The sequence below is a fragment of the Delphinapterus leucas genome, chromosome 11 (assembly GCF_059928025.1).
Source record: "Delphinapterus leucas isolate spDelLeu-1000000601 "Yukka" chromosome 11, BTC_Dleu_Yukka2, whole genome shotgun sequence".
NCBI lineage: Eukaryota > Metazoa > Chordata > Mammalia > Artiodactyla > Monodontidae > Delphinapterus > Delphinapterus leucas.
The window spans coordinates 5,616,490-5,628,534 of NC_143139.1; positions in this window are offsets into that span (position 1 = coordinate 5,616,490).

Consider the following 12,045-nt stretch of genomic DNA (forward strand, 5'->3'; position numbering starts at 1 on the left):
TATATATGTCGATGCTGCTCTCACTTCGTCCCAGCTTCCCCCTCCCACCCCGCGTCCTCAAGTACATTCTCTACGTCGACATCTTTATTCCTGCCCTGCCACTAGGTTCAACAGTACCATTTTTGTTTTTAGATTTCATATACGTGCGTTAGCTCTTTTAATGGACCCTTCTAGAGTGAGTGTGAGCCAGATCAGATCTGATGCCGCCAGCCGCCTGTGTCCCAACAGGGAATTCTGGTCCTTTCACGCACCTGGTTAGGACCTTGGAGCTCTGCAGGGGGCGAGAAGGTCATGCGTGCCCCACCTGTGTCACCAAGTCTGAGATGTAGAGAGTGTGTTCAGAGATCTGGCTGGCGGCTGCAAGACGAGGGAGGAATACTTCAATTAAAAACAAAAAAAGCAACAAAATTGGTTCTCACTCCCACCCCACACTACCCTCACTTCGAACTATCCTCACTGTTCATTGGAGGAAACATGCGGGCATAGACTGGCCCCCCATCGTGCCTCTGCTCTGCATCCCCACACATGCATGCCCCACCCCGACTCCTGGGAAAGGGCGAGTTATTTAGTGGGAGTTCCTGCGTTTCCATGGTCCCTCTGCTGCAACAGAGGCAATGAGATTACTTATGTGCTGCAGGAGGACGGCCCTCTGGTTGACAGAGCTGTCATGTTCAGGATGAATGGCCTCTCCCTGAGGGTGCTGCAGTAGTTGGTTTCCACTTCTGCCCCCAGGTTCATCCCTGGGTCTCCTGGCACTTTAGGAAATGAACTGCTATAATTCCACTCTGATCAGGCAGCCTTCCACAGCCAGTCCTGGTGGCTGCTGGCTTGTCACTCAGAAGGCCAACCAGGGGCAGCCACAGGAACCTCTCCCCGCCAGAGGCAAGGGAGGGGTTCCTGGCTGGCTGTGTTCTAAAGAAGGAAGGCGGGGACCTTATGCTCTGGGGAGTTGCGGGCGGGGAAAACCACAGACCCAGCGAGCGTGGCTGAAGGTGGAGCACCGAGCGGCCCTGGGGCTGTTCTTGGATTTGCATTTCCTTGTTGGGCACCTAAACGCGATACTGTGTATTAAGCTTTGGTGCTTTAATATCCCTGATTTGAGGGGAAAAGTTTCCTCTGGCTCTCCTGGACTCACCAGATCATCATCCCGCTCTGAAAGTAGAAAATTACGGTCCCTGTGATTGCGTGGGGTTCATAATTTACCATTTTTTGCTAATTCAATTTTACCATCATGCATGTGGTTTGGTGGGCGGTTATCTATTGCTGTGTCATAAGCTCCTCTAAAACATACTGGATTTAAAACAATAACCAGTTTTTATAACTCTTTTGTGGGTCAAGAATTTGGGCGGGGCTTACCCAGGCAATTGCTCTGCTCTGTGTCGCACCGGCTGGGTCATTCGGTGGCACTCAGCAGGTGACCTGGAATATCCAGGGACACCGGGTGCCTCAGTGGGGACAGCTGGCGTCACCTGGCCCCTCTGCATCCCCGCAGATCTCAGAGCATCTCCACGTGGTCGTTTTGTCGGTACAGTTGGACCATTCACACAGCAGCTAAGTCCCAAAGACCAAGCCAGAAACTGCAAGTCCTCAAAGCAGCTTCCACCACGTCTACTGGTCAAAGTGATCACAGGTCACGCAGATTCAAGAGGAGGCAAGTCACATCATTTGCAGCGTCTTTAATCTGCCACCAGAGTCAATTTATGGATGGAAATCATTTATCTCTAGGGACAGGGGGCTGTCTTGTTCCAGGAACCCTCCTAACAGAAACCTCCTTTCTCCAATCCTTCAGCACGACTGTGGTGCCAATACATTAAGAAGTACTTTTAAGCCATTTGAGGAGGTTTGTGTTATAAAGTGATGAGGGTCAAAAGAAAAGAAAAGAAAACTGCCCTTACTGCACACCTGAAGTGAAAGTGGCACTCCTGTCCTCCCCCCTGTCTGGGATATTTACATAACCTTATTTCAGGTTTCCTTATCAAGTCAGAAATTGGATATGGTAATGATAAATGTTATTGGCTTCATATTTTAGGATATAGGGTCCCTGTGTGTAGTACTCCATGCAGCCTGGCCACTGATCCACAAGGCCGTTCTGGAAACTGGATTCTCTGCCATTCCTTCCACTCACCCAACAGATGCTGACATGCACTATGGGGTGGTGACGGTATGGGGTTTTCCTTACACAACCAACTGTGATATCTCACAGACTTATCCTGATCTCTCTCGGGGCTTCCACCGAGAGGTCCTAACCAGGTGGGCTTCTAGTGGGCTTCTAGTCCACTGTAGGTGGGCTAGAAAATCAGTGCAGGGAGGGGGCGCGTATGCAGAGCCCTGCACCCTAGACCCCAGGAGCTGCTTGGTAAAAATGTGAACCTTGGCAGCCGAGCCACCCTGCCCATGGTAGGAAGAGGTTCTGTCTCATAATTCAAGCCCAGAAAGTACCACTCTCTAGACCAGATGCCCCTGGGGGAAGTTTCTGACAAGTGTACCCGGCTGGCCCCTGGAATATAGAAGACCTCTCTCTGCAGGCGTGGCAGTGTCTCACCCTGTGCACGTGGGCTGGTTTCAAGCTGTCTGTCCGGTGACTCGGGCCATGGGTCTCCTTGGCATTTTCACGCTAAGTACTTCCAAAGTTCTCTGACAAGGCTAAAAACTCCCCATCCCACCAAAGATTCTTGCACATTATTTAAATGGGATGCAAATGCATGGTCTGCTCGGAGCCCTGGCAGCTTTCAATTTTTATATTTTCAGAATGGTGAGGCCTGCCATCAGTTCACTCGAAGTTCAGTCCAAGATGTGCCTGTCCCTGACATTTGTTCATTTTTTATGCAGGTAACATTTTGGAAAATTTAAAAAGAAATCATGGTTGTATTCCATTCCCTACCACCCTCCGAAACAATGGAAAAAAATATTTCAGACATTTGTTGCATGCAGAAGAGCTGGGACATGACCAACTTCTTCCCTCCTGCCTGAATCTCCAAGTTGGATTCTATACGCCCTGTCGTTGGCAACCCATCACCTATTTCTTTCCTGATATTTCAGTGGTAGGAACTGCCTATTTGAGGGATTAGGCTCCTAAGAGCGCACGCACATCCCGTCAGATGGTGGAGCCCAGAGGTTGTCGGGGTGAGTAGGAGGGAGGTGGAGTCCGGCTGCTGGCAATGGGGTGGTGGGTACAGTTCACTTATTTCCTCCTTTTGTGGCGAAGGCTGAGTCCATTCGCTCCGAGCTGAGCACGCAGCTGACAGAAGCCCCACCTGTGCACCTGGGGTCTGGGCAGGAAGCGGGGCTGCTTGAAAGACAAGACCGCAGGAGGGGAACCATAAAAAGATGAACCCAGGGTGGTGCTGTGTGGGTGGTATGCCGGCTACACAGACTCAGGGCCCTCCCAGATCCAGCCCAGCCTGCCTACGTGTGTGTGTATGTGTGTCTGTGTGTGTGTGCACGTGTACACACAATTATACACTTCCCACCGCTTTATGGCTAGATCAGAGTGAAAGAAAGGACAAGGATAAGGGAGATAAAGCTAGAAGAGGGAAAGGAAGGGAAAAGAAAGACAGAGGGTGTAACACATGTGGAAAGCTGGTATTTGTCCCTCTAGAGCCCCCAAGTCCCTTTATTCTTCCTTCCGAGGCACATGTCACTAGAAACGACACTTCCCGGCTTCCTGGCCCTGATGCAGAGCCTAGGGACTCAATTCTCACCAATGGAATGTGCATGGAATTAGCACCTGCTTCACCTCCTGAATTGAAACCGCTGCCTCGTGTGTCATGGTCCTTGTTCTCCTTCTCTGCCACAGGAGGGAAGGACCAGAGCCCCGAGAGAGCTTGCGGTGCAGGGGAGCTGCTGCCGGCGAGGCGATGGGTGCAAGAAACAAATGATTCCGTTTCAATGCTGTGCGGTTCAGTTTCTCTCTTTTGTAGCACACAGAGCTACAGTCTGTAAAGAAGGGCAGATGAGACAAAAACTGAGCAACTGTGGAAGAAAGGATGACACTGAAAACAAGGGATCAAAGGGAGGGATCAGCTTCCAGGAGGATACGGGGAAGTTGTCCTATTTCCACAAAACTTCTCTCAGGCCTCCCTGACCATCATGCCACCTCCAACAGTGATTTTAAGCAAAATTAATACAAGGGCTGCCAGGTTTACCTTGAAAGGTGAGGGTGTCTCAAAAGAGTAAGGGTTACCATATTAGAGGTCTGGGTGCTGGCCTCAGTAAGAATTTAACTAATCAACTGGGATGATTCTCCAGTGGAATGAATGCCCATTTCTGGGTGTGATCAAGAGAGGTTGCATGATCCTGTCTCATGACCTTGGAAAGGGGATTCCCATGCCGATCGAGCATTTGACTAGATAAATTTTAAGGTCTCGTCTGACATTAATATTCTCCAGAAAAGGTTTAAGTCAGAAAAGTGGAGGAGCTTTTTCAGTGCTATGTGAATTATTTGCAATTCACCTCACTGTTCACTTGGGCAGTGGGTATTGAATATTTATCAGCACTTCCACCTGCTTTTTGCAAATCCCCAAGACCAGGTTTCCACTTACTTGCTGGGTAAGTCAGAAGCTCCCCGTGAATTGTCTGTGTCCTGTGTACTGTAACAAAACACTGGTTTCATGGCTTTGTATTCCGTGGGAACCTCAGGTATGCCACTTGACAGGTCAAGGCTAGCTGCCTCGCCTGAGCAACCTGCCTTTAGTCGTGTTGGGAGGTCCTCAGTCATGAAAATATGTTTCTTACTGACATAATCACAGATGTCTATAATTCAGCTACTAGTGTTCATTCCTTTGTATCCCCTTTAGTCCTTTCTGAACAGTTCTTTCTAAAAATGCAATCATCCATTGACAGGTAACAAATTAAATGTGTGTCTAAGAAGCACAGGGAAAGGGGAAATGTTGACAGAGGAAATTGGCTCTGAAAAAAACTGCTTTATTCATGGCTGTCCATCTCACAGCCTCTTTGTGTCTGCCGTTAATATGGGAGAGAAACGCAAGGTGGCCCCTACAGGTCTTTACTCTCCTCTCTCTATGCCTTCCAAGTACGTTTGTACTCCAGACCCACACATGATAGAGGGCTGACAGTGACTTACAGCCAAGAGAGCCAGCTGTCTACTTGGCTTGGCCAGACCTCCCTCTCCTAACCAGGAGCAGTCCTGGGCCCTGGGATCCCACAAATAATCTTGTACATCTCAGTGTTCAGCCAGTTGGCCAGGCCAGTGCTCTTGGTTCCTTTTGTGCAGGTCATCTGAGGAGAAAGGGGATTCAGGACAGGTCATGTTTATTGGGTGGAAGGGGAGGGTTGGGTGTGAAACGAGAGCCCACCTGGACAGTACAGACATAGATGGAGAGCCTGAGTAACTCACAGTGACAGAAGGTCACCAGACAATTGGCAGAGGGTAAGAAAGGGAGGCTGAGTGGAGAATAAAAGAGAGGGATGGAAAAAAAGCTTCTGCGCTTAGTCGTTGTGCTAGGTGCCTCAGTGCAGAGAATGGTATTCAAAGTAAGAACATGGATATTTATACATTTTTATGGTGCGTTTGACCTACTGCTGAGATATTTCTGAGTCTCCAAAGCTCGAGGTTCCCTGATAGGAGAGGGGGATTCAGTTTTATTCTCAGCCTCACAAGATCATATGGAACTTTGGTTTCATGTTAGGCTGACAGCTTCCTTGAGCAGAGAAGGAGGCAGGATGTCAACTTCCGAGAAAAGGAAACACAGCTTGAAGGAGGGAAGGGTGGAGAGGAGGAGGACTCAGAACAGAACCCTTATCCAAAAGGGGGAAATGAGGCTGAGGAGCTCTCTGTGTCTAGGCTGACCCAAGGGAAAGAGCAAGCCCCAGTGAAAGTGAGCCTGAAGGATGATGGCACAGATGTGGGTGGTGATTTAATGCATAGACTCATGAGCTTGACTCTGAGTCTTGGTTCCCTGTGGTGGGCTCATTCCTGGGAGGGTCATCATAGTTGAGAAGCCTGGAGGCACATTCTGCCTTCTCATTTTTTATGTTCATACTTAATGTCTTATCATCCATCTGATGATGAACTCCTCGAGGGACATTTATATGGTCCTCAGCGCTTAGTTCAATGTCTTGAATGTGGTCCATGCTTATGGTGCATGAGTGTCACTTATGAGGTATTACCATTAGCTCCTCACATCTCCCAGCCTCTTTGCTATTGAGGGTGCCCTGTGACTAACCTGAACAGTGATCTGGGGAGCAGGAGGGACAGAGCTGCTGTGTGACCCCCAACTAGCTCTTCTCTTGCAGCCAAGAGCCATGTGCTCCCAAAGGTGAAGCTGTAAGGTGATGGAGTCTTTCTCAGATGGTGTGGAGATTCACTCATCTACCAATCCACATTGGAGATGTTGCCCTAGTGACAAATAAAGTTTTGTTGTTTTTAACGACTGGGATTTGGGAGTTCTTTGTTACTGCAGTGTGACCTAACTGATCCTGACTGATACAAATTCAGTAAACCCCAATAAATTCAATAAATTTCATTTATGACAATATAAGGGCTACTGATGGGATTTCCTACTTGGATTAACCTCTGGATTAACCTCTTCACTGCCCACAGCTTATTTTTTTTTTTGCTGTCAAGGTCTTTGAGTTTGTGCCTATTGTCAGTTAATACTATTCTGTTTTCCCTAACTATACTATAAAGACCACATAAGGTCTTTCAGGGAAAGGGCTAAACGTTGGACGCAATAAACTACATGAAAGTATATTGTGCGTCAGCCAGGCACTGCACTAGAAGCAGGAACACAAAACCAGATAAATATGTCCTCTGCCCTTGGAAGGTTCCCATCCTAGTAGGAGACGTAGAGACACAGCCAATTACATTGGAATACGTGTTATCATAAATGCCAAGACCAGACAGCTGCTACTTCCAACAGCAGAGAGAAGGAGCATCTAATTCAGGCTGGGAATTCAGGCTGGAGGAATTGGATAAGACAAAGAAATGAGAGAGCGCAGATGTGTTCAAGAAACTGAAAGTGGGTCAGTAAACTGGAGAACGGTGTACAGGAGTGGGTGGCAAAAGATGATTCTAGAAGGGTGAGCAGGGGACTGTGGTGCCTTCCTGAGTTTGACCTGCATCAAGTAGATAAGAGTTGTAAGGTGTGGGGACATGAAGTCCCCGCTAGTCAGAGTGCTATAAAACCTTTTGACATCCTTGTGTAGGTGAGAGAGCCATCGAAACATTTGACCTGATAGGACTTCCGTCTCAGAAAGCTCACACTGACAGTGGTGTGGAGGATGGATTGAGGGGGAGGTGGTGGCGGCCACAGCCGGTCAGCAGGCTGTTGTGTGTCCTAGGTCAGTGTTGGTGGCCTGCCCCCTGACCAGCTGCCTGGGGTTTCACACCAGCAGAGGGTCCGCTGCTGCCATCAAAGTGGTCTGTTTGGAACCCACCTCCCAGATGGACATGCTGATTTCACGCGGTCAGAATCAGCACCACATGTGCCTCTGGTTCCCCGAGTCTCAAACTCACAGAGCTCCTTGGTATTTCTGTCTGCGGTTGGCAGAGGTCTTCAAGTGGGGCCTTGGACACCTCCAAGGTCTCTAGGCTCCCTGCTTCATACCAGACCCTCGAAGAAATTCAATACATTCTGGTATTTTTCAAACTCTTTCTTCTTTCCTCTGTGCCTAAGATAAAACCTACAACCATCTTCATAGAAGGCAGAATTGCATTACCGATGGGATATTGAATTTTTCTTGCAAGTATTTTACCAAGTTTTAAACCCTTGCGCCTTGGGGAAATAAAACAGTATTTTTCTCTATGTTTTATATCAGGGCAAAAGTGACTTTTTACAATAAATTGTGTAGCTTTCCATCTTTTCTCTATTTCTACTGCATAGTGAATACAAAAATAAATTCCAGATGGATTAAATAATTAAATCATTGCATTCTTCAGATAAATCTTTAACCTACTTCATGCCCAAATTAGAGTTCTGAGAAAGCAGGAGGATTGTCTCATGGAACCAGTGAAGTTTGAGGGGTGTGTGTGTGTGTGTGCGTGCGTGCGTGTGCAGACGGGTTGCAGAGAGGAGGGTATCAGGGCTGTGAGATCATGGTCTGGGCTTGTGCAGAGCATCAGTGGGCATTTCAGGGACAGGAAATAACCTTAGAGCGGATCAGGCCAGACCAGACCTCTCTCCATATGTGCGCACACGCGTGCCTGTCCATTGAGGCTTGGGGAAGGCTGGGGGTGGGTTTCCGTTGCTTCACAAATTTGCCTGTAGGAGAGAACTCCAGGGGAGAAAAGCCTGCCTCCATCCCTGGCCCCTCAGGTCAGCACTAGGGCTGGGCCTCGAACGGGCCTGAGGCACCCTCTCTTTCCCAAAGAGGACCAATGGGGCTGCTTCCAGAGTTCACTTTGGCAAACCCCCTCCTTTTCCCAGCATCATGCCCTGGCAGCCTGGCTCCGTTCTCCAGCCCTTGCCAGGGGGAGACATGGATCCAGCCCTTTGGAGAGGGAGGGCATGGGGCCAAAGCATTTATGCCTCCCGGGGTTCCCTTCTGTCACCCCTCCTGTTTTGCACAGCAACCCAGGCTCAGCGCCTGCTGCCCGTGGGCACAGCCTCCTGAATTTGATAACGGGGGTGCCACTCTTTGTTGGTTTACATGAAGACTTGAGGCTGGCGGCCCATGGTGTCCAGGGGGGATGCTGATGCTGCAGGGCTGGAGCGATGCAGAAGGTGGAGTGCTGTTTGCTGTCTCTACCAGAAGCCCAGTCAGCAGGTCTGTAGCTCAGCCAGCAGCAGCATGTGGGCAAGAACCAGCAGAGAGGCAGGCGGAAGGGGGATCGGAGGGCCTGCGGGGAGGCTTACACGTCACAACCACTGACATTGGTGAGCCTTTCACATTTTTCAAAGCACGTCCACATTTGCCATCTAATCCTGTCCCCATAGCAACCTTGGGAGGCAGGCCCGCGAGGTAGACATAATTCATCTCATTTGTAGATGCTCAAAGAAACCTCGCCTGAATAAGAGGTAGGGCAGGGAGTTGAACCCTGATCTCCTGGCTCAAATTTCATGCTTCATTCTGCTAAGCTTCTGGGATCATTGCTCTGTCCTGTTTCTTCCATTCTCTCCCCTGCAGCCTCCTTCTTCCTGAAATGTACACTCCCCACCCTCCAGGATCCAGGGTTCTCGCACCTTCTCTGTCCCTCCCCTGTGAAACACCTTCTCCCAGGACCCACTGGAAACTCACAGTACGCTGAGGATGGTTTGGCACTGCTCCCCTGCTCAGAAGGATTTCCTTTTCTTTTTTTTTAAATGTAAAGTTTTTTTTTGATGTGGACCATTTTTAAAGTCTTTATTGAATTTGTTACAATATTGCTTCTGTTTTATGGGGTATTTTTTGCCCACGAGGCATGTGGGATCTTAGTTCCCCAACCAGGGATTGAACCCACACTCCCTGCATTAGAAGGCGAAGACTTATCCACTGGACCGCCAGGGAAGGCAAAGGATTTCCATGTTAACTAGAAGAGAAAAAACTTTACATGAGAAGGATGAAATGCTAGTGAGAGGATTTCAACTTTAGGAACTATGCCTTTGAGGGAATGGAGCCTTCGGTTTCCTCCCAGACAATACCTAGGTGAATTGTTTCCCTGCCAGGCCTCAGGCTGACCCACAGGCTGGTTACAAGGACAGAGGGACACTGGGGAGCCGTCCTCTCCTGCCCCATCAGGTATCAAACAAGGGGTGGAGCCAGAAAGCTTGGACAGGAACAAAAACGTTCCCATTGACAGGCAAACTGGCTGGGATCTAGGAGGGATTGTAGATTGCCCCCTGGCTGCTGGGACACTTCCGGAAGCTTTAGCAAGGGTCTGAATCCAGAAGTCCACTCCAGGGGTACGGCATGCATGCTCCACCCTGCCCTTGGCCCTGTCTCCTTGCCTCAAAAGCCAGGTTCCAGAGACAGAGCGTCCCCAGGACCCATGCCAGACCGGCAGGCGTGCTTCTTCCCTGGAGCTGAGCTCAGCTCTGCGGGGGGTCGACCCTCCCCTCCAGCCCAGTCCCTGCCCGCATCCCCTCACCCCTCACCCCTATCCATCGCTCCCTGCACCCCACCCAGAGATTGGAGAGGCTGTGGATCAGGCAGCCCAGGGCACTTGCCCACCCTGGGGGACCATAGCGGGCTGCCTTTGTGCAAGCTGCCCCCTCTGGTTTTATGCCACATTTTTTAAATGTGCGGACTTCTCATCAAGAGATGCTGAACATGAGATGAAGGAAAAACGCCAACAGATCTAGCGGAGCAGTGGGTCTGTGGGTGAGGGGCTGACTCTGGTCCTGCCAGGCTGTGGGCTGGCCTGCTGAAGGAGGGGAGGGGCAGCAAGATACCAAATATATTCTGGGCAGCAGCTTGCAAATGCCTCAGTGTTTTCCAAATGCAGGCTCTGCGGAAGGCTTGCGTTTTATGATGTGAGGCTGTTTATTATAGGCTTGTGTTATGGGTCAATAATTTCCTGCTCCAAAATAACAAAGGAGGCTTGATCCAGGACCCAGGACTGAAGCCAGCAAAAGGGTAAACAAGACCTCAACGGGGCTCCCAGCAGAGGGCTCGGCATGGATAGTTAGGGGTCCTCTAGGGCCACCCCAGCTCTCCAGCTTTTATTCTTCTCAAATCTTCACCCGTCTCATCTCTACCCCTCATTCCTCAGTCTTCTACTCCTTCAAAAGAGTAAACGGTTAACCAGCTTGAACAATAGCAATTTCCTTCTTCCGTTATCCCGGGGCCAAGTCTGCACTTGAGTGAGTTTGGACAGAGCAGCATCCCCCGGTGGGTCCTGGTTTAGTTGTCACCGTGGCAGCATTTCCTGGTTCTTACCAGGGAGTCCATCAGTCAGGTGAAAGTAGCCTTTAAGAAGAAGGTTAAGGATAAAGGTAACTGGCATTGCATGGCATTTTGCAGTCTGCAAAGCCCTGCCGTGTATTTTCTTCTAGAGGTATGGTTAGGACAAGGGTTTTTTTTGTTTGTTTGTTTGTTTTTGCGGTACGCGGGCCTCTCACCGTTGTGGCCTCTCCCATTGCGGAGCACAGGCTCCGGACGCGCAGGCTCAGCGACCATGGCTCACGGGCCCAGCCGCTCTGCGGCATGTGGGATTTTCCTGGACTGGGGCACAAACCTGTGTCCCCTGCATCGGCAGGCGGACTCTCAACCACTGCGCCACCAGGGAAGCCCCTAGGACAAGGTTTTATTTCAACTTGTCAATGAGGAAATGGAGGCTCAGAGAGGCTAAGTGAACTGTCCTTAATCACACAGCCAGGAGGAGCCCAGCTTCCTTCCTCACACATTGCAGGGCAGGTGGAATTTCCAAAACCGGGGTCTGGAAACCAGCACCAAGCGTGCAGGGAGACTGAGAAGGGGAGCAGGCAGAGAGAGGCCAGTGGTCCAGGCACATGTCTTGTACAATTTCTCCTGAGGCTGGTTGAGGTCATTTGATGTTAGCCGCTGGGTCTGGATGTGAGTCCTGTTTTGTTTGTTTACACGTGAATAAGAATAATGTGCATGGTTTGAGCTAGAAGAGTCCAGGACCACAATTCAGGAAGCCCGAGTTGGGAGTGGGCTTTGGGGCGGGTTACCCAGGGACCCCTGTTACCTCCGCTGGGGCGGCGGAGGGCAGGATAGTCTCAGAGGCCCGCGCCCTCTGACAGTCTGGGGATCCCTACACTCCTGGTTGCAGGAAGAGGCTTTGGGAGAGCAGGCACTGGCGCATCACCTCTAAAGGGGACAGAGAAAAGCAGCCACCAGGGCTCCTCAGTTGCTTTGGTACACAAGTCATGGCCAGGAGGAGGCAACTGGAGAGCTGGAAATAGCCCTGTGGGTCTCGAGGGATCAGGGGCTCCCCCGCAGGATCTCTAAATCAAGCAGCTGTGGGAGGTGCAGCCTCGGGAGCTGCTGGCAGGACGAGGGCCGTGGGGCTGAAGGTCGGGGAGGCCATGTTTCATTGATGTCGAGGGTCACACTCTCTTGAGTTTGTCTACTGCCCTCTGATCACCTCGCCTTTGGTCTTCACCTCACCGGCCCAGGCGGGGAAGATGCTGCTGACTTCCT